Raw genomic sequence first — 13,883 nt, forward strand, 5'->3', positions numbered from 1 at the left:
GTTAGCCATTACACATCAGTTGTTGATGTCTGGCAGCTGTTTTTACTTTAAAATAAAGTGCTGTTTGATTTTAAAAAATGGCTAAGTTGAAACAGCTGCCTTCTGTTTCCATCATGCGTTCTTCCTAAAGGCTAATCAAACCCTTCATGCACTTTGAAAATCAACAAAGGTTTACGAGTGAAGCCTAAGCTTCGCTCTTCTCGAAGTCACATGCCAGATCTTGTTTTGGAATATTCACTAGGACAATGCAGGGTTTTCCAAAATAACAACTACACACTTCAGATCTTACCAAGGAAGCTCAGTAATTACTGCAATGTTACCCAGGAGCCTAACCCCAGGGAGGGGTGCAAATGAATGCCCCCTAACAGTCTGCCTTATGGGAGGTAGTATGTACTAAATGGCAGAGCCAGAGTTTTGGGATTGACCTGGAATGTGAGAAGGTGCTTAGATGTGTTTTTGTACATTTCTGTGGGAGTAGGTCAACAAACCACAGAACCAGGTATGTCCTAATGAGATCAGTAATATGTACTTGGGTAGGCACAGTTGGACATTAAAGGAAAGTATTTGAACTGACGTGTTCTTTTACATTTTGTCCAACCTTCATCCATTCTTAGACCTACCTAATCTAAATCAGGCCCATGGGGGCAATGGGCACTAGGCAGGAGCCAACACTGAAAAGGGCAGCACATTTATCTTCATGTCCGCACACCCTCATACAGTAGTAGCTCAGAGCTACCAAGTAACTCAACATCCATGCCTTTGGGTCCCATAGAAAAATGAACACATTCAATAATTTGTATATGCCGCCATCGGGGAACTGTTGGTTTTTGTTTTTTTTTGATACTCCAAAATATGTCTATAAACATCCAATAACAAACCCGGTGATACAGTTCAGGGTTTTGTTAGACAGGAGCCTAACTTGGCAAAATCTGCACAAAGCAGCTAACAACCCCTCATGGATCAAAATTTGAAGTAATATTTTGATAGGTCTTGATGGGGGTACATAGGTACCATTTATGTTGGCATTGAGTCTTTGGCTGCTAATCCTAAAGTTGAGGGCACCTTGATGCTACAGAACATGCACAACGGTAAAACCGGGTTAAAAAGTCCACTCTAGGTGGGTTTTATTCTGTACCTTGCTACAAGCTGTTAAGACTACTTTCAGAGCTAAAGTGACTTCATTCTGACTTTGGCTCACATCCGAATAATTTTTTTGACTGCCCAAATTAAATTTTGCAAAGAACCCCATCATATATACAGTATATATAGATGTATATCGTGATTGTGCTGTGTTTACACAAAGCTAAAAAAAAAAATTGTCAGGCAGATGCAATCTGATCGACGACCTCAAAAAGTAAAACAAAAAAAATAGCAGCAGTGCAGGGTAACAGTGACTTCATCAGCTTATGATGGGAAGGAAGCAACACAGACAACAACAGAGCACCAGTGTTGCTTTTGATGTCAGGTATCTGGATAAGGAACAATGCTGCACATCCTCAATCTGACACACTAACTCGGAATACTCTCAGCTAATGAATTATTCAGCAGAAGTGTGTCGAGAAGCGCTGCTGAGGCTCCTTTATGCCAACAGCAATACGTCTGCATAACGCCTCACTGGGACTGGGACAGCCAAGTCAGAAGTTGTTTTTCTTTTGAATTTTTCTTGCTTCAAAGTCATTCTTGTGTGTTCAGAGCAAAGTGTGTGTGTGTGTACATTTATTTATCTATTGGAACAAATAATGTTCAGTCTTATCTGTCTATGGAAATTAGTTGACATGAGAGAATAGCCAGGCCGGGGGGAGTAGGATGTGGAAGAGTTTGGTGTAGAACATTGGTTAACAAATGTTAAGGGGAGGTTCAGTTACTTATGTTAATGTCTATCCACAAGACACTCCAATAAATATATTTTAGGTGCACCATTTTTGTCAGAAAATACATTGTAAAAAAAGGCTGCAGTGCACCAGCCACAGTTGGTAATGCTGGAATACAGTAATCCCTCGCTACTTCGTGGTTCACTTTTCGCGGATTCACGACTTCACGGATTTTATATGTAAGCATATCTAAATATATAACGCGGATTTTTCGCTGCTTCGTGGGTTTCTGCGGACAATGCGCCTTTTTACTTCTGGTACTTGCTATCTCAGTTGGTTTGCCCAATTGATTTCATACAAGAGATGCTATTGGCGGATGGCTGAGAAGCTACCCAATCAGAGCACACAGTTAAGTTCCTGTGTGCTGCTGATTGGCTCAGCGACGGAGTGTTGCATTAACCAGGAAGTCTCATCTCACTCATTCAGCATTAACATGCTACTGCTTCAGGGGCCGTGTCCAAGCGCCAACAGAAGATGCAAATGATTGCAGAAAAGGTAAAAGTTTTGGATATGTTGAAGGAAGGGAACAGCTACACCGCTGCAGGACACCATTACAGCATCAATGAGTCCACGATTCTTTTTATTTAAAAAGGAGGAAAAGCATATAAGATCTACGGCCGCTGTGTCCTTTAACCAGGGCGCAAAACGAGTTGCAAGTGGACGTGATAAGGCAGTAGTCTGGATGGAATCTGCTTTAGGAATCTTTGCAACAAGGTCGACGACGTCATGACCGCCTACAAGCTGCTACGTGTACTTCGCTATACAGTAAGTGTAAACTTATCTACTGATTTCATATTGCTTAGCAGTTGTCCCTGTTATTAATAGAGTAAAGGGTGGGATGTAAACAATACAGGGAGGGTTTAAAAACGTCCAAATACACGTTAAATAATTAAATAAATATGGTGTCCCTACTTCGCAGAAATTCAGTTATCGTGGTTGGCCTTGGAACCTATCTCCCGTGATAAGTGAGGGATTACTGTACATCAGAAAAGATCACTGTCTGTATGTCCTGTTCACAAATATCCATTTCCAGACAATTCCTCTTCAGGCTTAGTCACATTCAGACAAGACTCCTTAGATGAAGTCATTGGTCTTCATCTTGGTTACATGACAAAAAGAAGGAAAGACAAACTTCAAGACACAGCCATGGGTTCATATTTAATTTACAAAGACTAACAAGAGGGGTCGTTACGGACATATTACTGAATAAATGGGTTTTTATTGGGATGGCTCTGGCCACAGGGTAGGCTTCTTTTCCAGTCTTCAGGAAGAGTAAAATGCCCACCCTAAATTATAGCAGGTGGGCTGAGAGAATGTACCTGAAACTTTTTATGGAAATAGTTTGACTTGTTCCAGTACTGATTATAAGGCATTAATGGACTCAGGAGCTGCAGAAAATGTTAGAATTTCAGACTGAACTTCAGGTGCAAAAAAAAAACAAAAAAAATGCTAACGGAATTTTAGAATTTAAAACCCTGGTACTTGTCACACTGACTGTACATTCTTTAATACAAAGCTTTCTACCCCACAGCTGATTTTGAGGTATCTATTGATCAAACAATACAATCGCCATATAAACTGGAAAAAGTGGGAGATATAATCCTGGTGACACTTTTGATTTTTTGTAATGCAATTTTAAACTAAACAGTAACAATCCAATGTTGTATGCTAGAAAGTCTCCCACCACAGCATCAAGAAGATAGGTACAGTGGAACCTCAGTTCATGACCATAATTCATTCCAAAACTCTGGTCGTGAACCGAAGCAATTTCCCCCATAGCATTGTATGTAAATACAATTAATCTGTTCCAGACCATACGAACTGTATGTAAATATATATATTTTTTTAAGTTTTTAAGCACAAATATAGTTAATTAAACCATAGAATGCACAGCGTAATAGTAAACTAAATGTAAAAACATTGAATAACACTGAGAAAACTAACACTGCAAGAGTTCACGCTATAGCGCTACCAACCGCTGGCTAAAAACACTTTTTTTAAGCACAGGGAAAAAAAATGAACATTTGAAAAAATAATTCAATAAACCACCAAGAAAAGTAACATTGCAACAATGCACGCTACGAACCGATCCCTGTAAACAGAAGTGAGAACAAAATCAAGCCCAGTGCATTCTTTAACTGAGATCCTACCTATGCTATGTGTCCCGCCCCCTCTCTCTCTCGCGCTGCCTGTGTGTGTGCGCGCGTGTCTCTCTCTCTCTCGCGCTGCCTGTGTGTGTGCGCGCGCGTCTCTCTCTCGTGTGTGTCGCTCTCTCTCTCTTGCTCGCTGCACAGGGACAGACTGAACACGTACAAACCGAAAGGGAAACTGGCTTGTTCGTATACCGAGTGTGTGGTCGTGAACCGAGGCAAAAGTTTGGCGAACTTTTTGGTCGTAACCGATTTGTACATGTACAGAGACGTTCGTGAACCGAGGTTCCACTGTATGTATTGTAAGAAAATAAACAAACAAAACCAAAGGTTTGGGGATCCACCCCATATATTGTCAACAACAATTATCTCTCTCAGAAAATGGCAGAGTAATGGCTGGTGTGGAGTCCAAAATGGGGCTGATCATAAGATCAGGTGGATGGGTTTATAGGCGCTGAGCAGACAGAGGAAAGGACAGAAGTGAGGTCAGCAGCGAGGTGAGGAGGTCAGCATGGGAGCTGGAAGTGTTTTGGCTGGGCTACCCTTCTGGTGATCTGTAGGAGATGGAGAAGAGACATTAGTGCACTTCATCACCTGGACTCCACGTCTTACTCTTAGCTGAGCCCTTAGACCCTCAGCACACGTGTGTGACAGCGTTTAATGAACAGAAATCTCATCAAACTTCCATCCCTTTGAGAATATGGCCACAGTACTCAGTAGATCTTTCTAGAGCTCCACCTCCTCAAGGACATCTAAATGACAATCTGCAGCTACAGAAGGCAACCTTAAAGAGGATACAGGACCACTGAGCAATCCTGTTGAAGTCAAACTTTATTTTTTTAGTTGAGAAGAGATGGATCCTTATGTACCCGCATAGATTATACAGAGATGAAAACATATCACTCTGAAAAACAGTTTTAACAACTCCTAGATATTTCACTTCAGTATCGACGGTTTATTCTGAAATGCTTACATTTGACTTCATATTAGAAAAGGGGATGAGTGGAAGAACACAGAATATAAGGACCTGGTCAGTGTCTCCGCCAGAAGTCCCCCAGCAGTGATGACAAGCACACAAAAGACAGACAAGATACGACACAACACCCACAGGTAAAACATTTCAACACACTCCTTAGGTGGCAGTGCGCCAACAGAACGGGACGAATCGGAAACTGGAAAACAACCTGTGGTGCACTCTTTTCAGTCTAACTAGAAGCCCAGTTTAGCACTAGCTGAATATTCTAGAAATGTGTTATTAAATTTGTCCATTAGCGTGTCTCCATTTGAATGTCCATAACGCTTTAAACCAGCATCAGTTAGTACTTCAGTACCTACCTGACTAGTTTATGAAATGACTGGCAGTTGATCAGATTGATGACTTGAACATCTATATGGAGTAGTTTGCTAAACATAAAAGGCTTACTGTACAGCACATCTGTCTAAGGGTTGTGTCCCAACACCAAGCTCCAAGCTACAGTATGTTACCTCATAGACCACTACAGAGTTCCATCACTTAGAATTTAGTATCTAAGATTCATCTTTCATTCCAAGTTTCTTGTCTGCCTACTAAGGAGCAGAGGACAAAGAGGAGGCTGAAGATTTTGAACTTTCAAAGGTCTGAAGGTCCTCTGTCTGGTATACTGGTGTGGTTATGGACCAGAGGACCATCCTTGGGTTCCTTATGAAGATATCTACACACCACAATTACTGCGGCAAGCTCACCTGCATTATTTGGGAAGGTGCTATGGGCTCGCACTGGAAGCAGTGCCACTTCTTGATTATGAGGCATTTAGCTCATGCAGAATCCATTACTGTTTGCTTTTTTTGTTTGTATTTGAGTATTATTGTATTTTAGTGTTTTTGTGATGTCATTGGCTTGATTTTGCCCCGCGACAGGCACTTTCAGTGTTTTCCCTGGTGATGCTGGTAACAGACACCCTGTCGCTGCCTTTGATAGTGGTGGGCTCGTGTAGTTGGGGCTGAAGATTCTTGGATGCTTTTAGGACTTCCTTGCGTGTTTTTTTCCACTTTGATTTTTGGAACTCATTGTTGGCTAGACTTCACATACTTTTCATTTTCCTGTTTTGACCATTGCCTGTTTATTTTTTGGTCGCCCAGTCCTGCTTTGATCTGCCTCTGGACATTCCTTTTACCACCTCAGGCATAGCAGAATGTGGCACAGAGTGGGACTTGCAGTTAAAGCATCTAGAAAACATGGAGGTAACCAACAGGGAGAATGATCTTTCTAGCCGTTTCTGGAGACGGTTAAGTTGCACGTGTCTTTTGTCCTGTTTGTTTTAGATTTGGAAGATTTTATCCCAAATGATGCAGTGTTTGTCATTATTGCCTTTTATTATAAAAGGATGGTTTGCAAAATATGGTTTACCTTTTTTAGAATGAAAAGACTTTACCTCTTTGCATACTTCAGTTCATTTTGCCTTATGCCCTTTTCAAAGCTCAGTTCGGTTTTTTGATTTCACGCCTGCACGGTTACAACTGGCTTGTCTAATTGTCTGATTTTCTAAAGCAGTTCTATGGTGAGGCTCACCCTGCTTATCTGGACATTCTTTTAAACTGACCTAAAAAGAAAGAGTCAGTCACTTTAACCCTCATATTCCTCTTAAACAGATCATTGCTGGCAAATCTTTCAGTTTTTAAATGAACTGCAGGACTCCATGGACGTTGTTTAGTAGAATGAGTTTGATTAATGCAGCATCATAGCTGGAGATTTTCTTTCTTTTTTTTTTTTTTAATTTTATTTCCACATCTGAACCATTAGGCTGAAAGGCCCAGCTAGACGTGTGTTTCACTTCAGGGTTATTTGTGCTATTTGAAGGGGCTTTGTGACGATGCGGGTTCTGCTCCGCGCTCCCTTTGTGCTTCTGGGAGCCCTGAACCCGTCACCGATGAGCTTGGCAGTGGGGCACAACAAATGGAGCAAGGGGTGGTGTACAAAAGTGCCAAGTGCTTGTATTAAAACAACAACAAAACAGTATTCAAATTAAATAAATAAAGTGCAGTGCATCAAAAATCATTAAATAAATAATCCATAAAATACGTGAAGTAGTGGAGGTTAAAACAAACAAATAAATCCTTTAAAACGAGGTCAAAACAATGCTGGAAGCAGTCCTTAAAAACACCAAGCCCCGTGACTTCTTTTTATCTGGCGGCTCCCCTGCTTCTCCCATCTGGGCCCCGCAACACGAGAGTCGCCCTACCAGCGGCTGACCATCTCTCTCCGCTCATCTGGTCTGGAGGCTTCGGGTTCCGCACTCTCCAGGCCGAGACTTGGGTTATCCAAAGGCCAGGACGCTCACAATGGGGACTCCCAACTCTCACTGCTTTCTCGGCCTTACGCAGCCAGCCGTCCTTCATCACTGGTCACTCGAGCACCTTGTTTGCTCTTCTGCCCCACCGAGCGTCGGCCAAACACCTCGCTCACATCGGCTCTCTCTCTCTCTCTTCCACTCCTCCTCCTCCTCACTACTTCCCGCTCTCCTGCAACCTCCGCCTCGCACTTCTATTTATGAAGAGGACGTGGCAATCAGCAGCCCCCGGGAACAATTACGGATGCGGACGGTTTCTCACCTGTGCACTTAGGTGAGAAACGTCTCCATCACGAATTCCCCAGGAACCGCTTCAGCCACACCACCACACCCTCTTGCTAAGCCGCGAGTGCAGCCATTATTTATTTTAGCAGTGTCCTCTTGACTTGAGCTGCAGACCCACTACACCACAGGCTTCTATTTGACTCCAGAGCATCTTCTACACACGAAATCTCCATCCATAGCAGTCACTGTCAACAGCACAGAGAACACACGTGGTAAGAGGCTCGGAAACAAATGACTTCCAGCTTTGCGTTGTTGTCACAGAAGGTGTGCTGTTTGAAGCCACAGAGCAAGTAGTGTGAAGCTGTAAAGGAACGGCGGTCAGTGGCAGTGAACTCCCAGTTTGAATTCTTCACAGATATGGTAATGTATGGAACAGTTGGGACCAACTTGTTAAATAGTCACACCTGATCTTAATAAAGAAAGAGCATAAGACCGGGATCCCCAACTCCAGTCCTGGAGGGCCGCAGTGGCTGCAGGTTTTCATTCTAACCATCTTCTTCATTAGTTTTTCCTGCTAATTGACTTCTTTTGCCTTAATTTTAATTAACTTGATTCAGGCCCCTTAGTTGTTTCTTTTTCTTTAATTAGCTGCCAAACAATAATGAGACAAAACAAGGTGCCACATGACCAGCTCACCCGTGCCCATCACATAATAGCTGAAAATAAAGAAAGGTGAAGGTCTCAGTGAGGTTGATCTCTCAGGTCCCCAAAACATTTTGATGGTGTTCTTAGAAAAAACAGAAAATCAACAGTTATGGAAATGTCTGCTGTATCAGAATGAGAGCAGCAACAAGCCATAGAATTAAATAACGAGTTTAATTAACAGCAAGAATTGGCTTCTCATTAAGAAACTGGTTGGAGTGAAATTAGTTGGAGTTTGAAGCCCCAATTTAGCTGGTCAACTGTTGACTTGTTCCACATCTCATTTCTGTTTGGCTGTCATTTAATGAAGAAAATAATCAATTCAGAGGACTGAATCCTTCAAAACAGGGCTATTAAAATGAAGGAAAAAGAAGTTAATTAGCAGTGAAAACTGGTCACTGATTAGGAAAAGGGTTAGAATGAAAACCTGCAGCCACTGCGTCACTCCAGGCCCGGAGTTCGCCACCCCTGGCCTAAGACCTCATAGAGGAGGGCAGAGAGAGAGTTTGCTGCCCGCTCATTTGGTTTGTCAGCTGCTGCGCTGTTGCTCTTTTATTGTTGTTGTGTTTTAAAGATTGTGTTGTTTCTTTCTTATTACTGTTGGGGATGTTTATATTTTAACTTTAAACATAATGTAAGATTGTGCTTGGGGGAGGAATTGGCTCTTTGCTTTATTTTATTTTGCATATGTGCACATTCGTGATTCTTTCTGTGGTCACTGGTACAGGACTTGTTTGTTGTTGTTTGTTAAACGATTCCCATTGCCAATTGTGATCATGGTTACAACTGGCAGTAATAAATAATTGGATTTTGTTTTCTGGTGCTCCTTTTGTTCTTTCATTCATTTCAAAGGGACCTGGATTAATTAGGTAATTCAGCACACACGTGGGCACAAAAAGTTAAGCGTTTCTATACATTTATAAAAAATACATTGGCAGGCCTGGGATTTACAATGGACCCCAACGTGGGGCTCCAACTGAAAACAAGAGCAGAAATACTTACAGAATACGGCCATTTGCCGAGTGCTACTCCACAGCTTGTGACTACATGCACGCTGTAAATTAGCTTAGACATGTCAACCCACACCAGATATTCAAGCAGCTGTGGATTAAGTGGCAGAGAAAGACGAATAAACATTAAGCTGCATAAAAAATAAAACAGGATTTTTGTGTTCAAAATTTCAGTATTTCTGGTCTTTCACTAAAAACAACTCAGAATTCTCCATCCCTGATGCATCTCGCCACAGATCCACAGGGTCCTATGAGCAAAGCACAACTTCTAGCTGCCTCCAAACACGCACCCACCAACTTCAGCTGATTATTAGATAACTTCCCAAATAACATTCTGAGAGCTCATACACGCTCCATTTTAACATTACAGTAAAATTTACTGAGTAACGTTCCTGTGATCTAAATGTCATCTTTGGAATACATTAAAGGGTTTGCTGGGATTGAAACAGCTGAGTGTTGGGGAGGTACCTCCAGATCTGACATGATATCTGTTATATACAGCAGTGCTCATGCTCTGCTGTGAAGGTTACACCGTGAGGAGACATTCGTTATGAAAACTGCCCAGACTCTGACATTGCATTGGTGCCTGTTGGATTAATTTGGTTATTAGGAAAAGCTGGGTGCATACGGAGCGATCAATTGTTAAATCTGTCATCGAGAAATGAGTTTGAGAGAAGGAGAGAGAGACAGTTATGCTTCAGATAGGATTCTACTAACATGGAACTGTCGACGTCACTACTTTCCACATACGGATTTCAGGGTCTTGTAGTGAAGAACATTTACAATTGTGACTGCAACACTCATTTTGATTAAACACACATATTTAACAAACAATGGTCTTTTTTCATTACATTTTCCCCGTGTTTTATAAAGGAATGTGTAGCTGCATGTCCTTAACTGTTCACTGAGACAGCACTTAGATGTAGGATCATCTTCTTCTAGTACTGTCCTATGTGGCTTGGTCTTGTTCTGCCGTTAGTACTTGTGGGTGCCATCTCAGGTACACTGCGACTGACCCACAGGGTCTACAAGCGCATCATGCCAGAATGAAAAGAAACCACTGAAATCTTCTAGAATAAGCTGATGACGTCTGTTTACCCTGAAATGAGTAAAAATCCATCTAATTCTTTGGTGCTCCTCTGATCCACAAGCTGGAGATACATTTTGAATTGGGACAATACTAACAAATACCAGAAGTTGCCATATTCAAAAAATCTCAAAAAATGCAAGACATAAAATGTTGCCAAGAATTCTCAGATAACCCTGGGACAAGGTGGTCTCCCATGCCTTGGCGGAGGTCAGTGTTCTTTGACTTTACCATCAGAAAGACGCTAAGCCAGGGGTGGGCAAAGTCGTTCCTGGAGGGCCGCAGTGGCTGCAGGTTTTTGCTCCAACCCAGTTGTTTAATAAGAAGCCCTTACTGCTCAAGTAACACTTGTGCTTCACTTTAGTTGTTTCGCTCGTTAAGATTTTGAACCCTTAGTGCTTAGTTTAGTCTTAAACAGCCGTATTCTTGGTTTTTAATTGCTCCTTATTAACAATAACATCCATCCATTTTCCAACCCGCTGAATCCGAACACAGGGTCACGGGGGTCTGCTGGAGCCAATCCCAGCCATCACAAGGCAGGAAACAATCCTGGGCAGGGTGCCAACCCACCGCAGGACACACACAAACACACCAAGCACACACTAGGGCCAATTTAGAATCGCCAATCCACCTAACCTGCATGTCTTTGGACTGTGGGAGGAAACCCACGCAGACACGGGGAGAACATGCAAACTCCACGCAGGGAGGACCCGGGAATCGAACCCAGGTCCCCAGATCTCCCAACTGCGAGGCAGCAGTGCTACCCACTGCGCCACCGTGCCGCCCTAACAATAACATGCAAATGACAAAAGAGACCAGCATTTCTCCATTTAGCTTGTTTCCATTTACACCTGTGTGTATATATCATGTACTATTGGGTTTAATTGAATACTTGGAAGGGCAGTGAAGAGAAAACAGTGAAGGACTGAGAATTACTGATCCATTTTAGGCTTCAAATCATTTGGATGTTATCCTTAGAAAGGAAAAAAAAATCCACGATATGAGAATGACCCGACATAGCAGAGTTAAAGCACTAACAAGCCGTGAAATTAAATTATTGGCAAGGGGTGTTTTCTAATTAAACAACACGGTTGGAACAAAAACCTGTAGCCACAGTGGCCCCCCAGGACTGACTTTGCCCACCCTGCACCAAGTTAAAAATCACATGGTATCAAGCCGAACTCCACTCCTTAATAATAATAATAATAACTCAGGTGCTCACCTCATGTTTGTCCAGAATGTATCGAGCAATCTTCAGACGTTGTGTAACAACGGCCTATGAAAATTCAGCCAGCACTGCATTCCACCGTAAACGTCAAATCAAACCACATGCATGGTGGTTGTAGGATTATTGTGTGGAAATACATCAGTACCTGGAAGATCTGCCCACTATGAAGGACCACAGGGACTTTCTGCTCTGCCTTCCTCTGGGCCATGTCAGGCCAGCTGTCTGTGAACTGAAGAGCAAATCCACATGGGGTCAGCAAAAGATTTTGAGCCTGAACTACTAAGACAAACACAAGCAAAGCCAAATCGCTTCTATTCTACTTTTGTTACTTTATGTTCCTCAATGAAATGGTTTGCCTTACTTGTACAACACTTCCGATGTTTTCATTAGGTGGCACTGCAAGCGTCCCAGAAGTAGCCCTTCACACTGAGGGGCACTCCCAGGGGGACTGTGGATGTGTGATCTTTTGAATTCACCCTTTCATAGAGGAGCTTTTGCAGCCCATGAGGTGTGCCCAGCAGAATTGTCTGTGGCAGAAGTGAAGATGGTCACCAGTTTTCCGTGATGCTTTTCCCTGACTGACTACCACAAACATCAAAGCAAATCAGCTTCCTGTTAGCTGGGTATGTGGGCTTCTTGCATCACGTATACAATATTTGTTTGGCTGTTGGTGTCTGAGCATCACCATGACTCCACTGTTTCGATGGTCACTTAGACTATGGATCATACTGATGCATCCAGGATTCATTGCCAGTTATGAAACATCTTCAACATCATTTCTCTCTTTGCATATCCCAATGAAGGTCATGGTAGCCACAAACATACCTGGGCAGGTCAGGCCACCCTATTATCTGTAGTCTGATCCAACACATACTGGGCAGTTACCAGATGTGCCAAGGCCAGCTAAAAGAAGCAAATCCCCACACTATGGCTATCCATGGGTCCTCTCCATGTGGGCCATGCCGTGAGCACCTCCTGCTGGATGCAACTGGGGGCTATCGTAACTAAATACCCAAAGCACCCCACTGAGTCCTCTTGATCTAGAGAAACAGGGACTCTACTACAGGGGTCTGCAAAGTCAGTTCTGGGGGGCCAATAGTGGCTGCATGTTTTTGTTCCAAATCCATTGCATAATTACACAGGAGTAATTGCCCAGAACAGATCTTACTTTATTTAATGACTTGTTAGTGTTTTCATCCTGCCATGACAGGTTATTTTGACAGATTTTTTTATTCCTTTCCCAAGATATCATCGACATGAATTGTAGACAGCAGCGGATTTGTAATTCTCAGTCCTTCACTTGTTTCTCTTTTTCCTCACAAATATATTTTACTAAACCAGACAGTTCACACTGAATACACACAGGTGAAAACTGAGACAAGTTAGATGGAGAGCTGGTGGTTCATCTGTCATGTGCAGCTTATTGCTGATAAGAAGCCCTTAAAACCATGCAGCTGTTTTAAGACTAAAATAATAATTTAAGGGTGGAGAATCTCAACAATCTCGCTTGACCAATAAGTGCTTTCAGCAGCAATAACTGACATCTCATTAAGAAACAGGTTGGAACAAAGACTACGGCCCTCCAGGACTGACTTTGCAGACCCCTGCTCTGCTACAAAGGTCTTCCTATATTAAAGAGCTCCTCATGGAAATTGTGCCCTGCAACCCTGCACAGGAACATCATTTTGTCCACTTGTGCTTGAGATCTCATTCTTCCACTCACTACCTAGAGCTCATAACCACAGAAGAGGATGGGGATGTAGGCTGATGAGCAAGCCGAGAACTTCATCTGTGGGCTTTTGTACCTCCTCCACCACCAACGTCCACTACAATACCCCAAACAAATGTGTGAGGAACTTCAACTCCACCACTTAGGGCAGCTGCTTACTCTTTACCTGAAAGGGGAGGACTATGACCTCAGATCTGGAGGATTCCCATCATAACCACAGCCACTCACATTCAAACCACTCAAGCTACAAGTTTTTTGAACAAACACCAGAGATAGTAGTTAAGAGGTCAATATCACTTGCAAACTGCAGATATAATCCTTGGGTTCCCACACTGAATCCAATCCAATCCTGGAATGTGCCTTGAGTTCTGTCCATGAATAGCAGCCGCAGAAGAGACAAGACACAATCCTCCTAGAATCCAACGCCCATACAGAACAGACTCACCTTAATGTCAAGTAAGCAAATCCCGGTGCTGGATGCTAGGCAGCAGTGCCCTGCCACCCCATACTCTTGAGGCACCTTTCACAAGGTAGCGCCGGGGCCACAGTCCAACT

Source organism: Erpetoichthys calabaricus, chromosome 3, assembly GCF_900747795.2.
Source record: "Erpetoichthys calabaricus chromosome 3, fErpCal1.3, whole genome shotgun sequence".
NCBI classification, from domain to species: domain Eukaryota; kingdom Metazoa; phylum Chordata; class Cladistia; order Polypteriformes; family Polypteridae; genus Erpetoichthys; species Erpetoichthys calabaricus.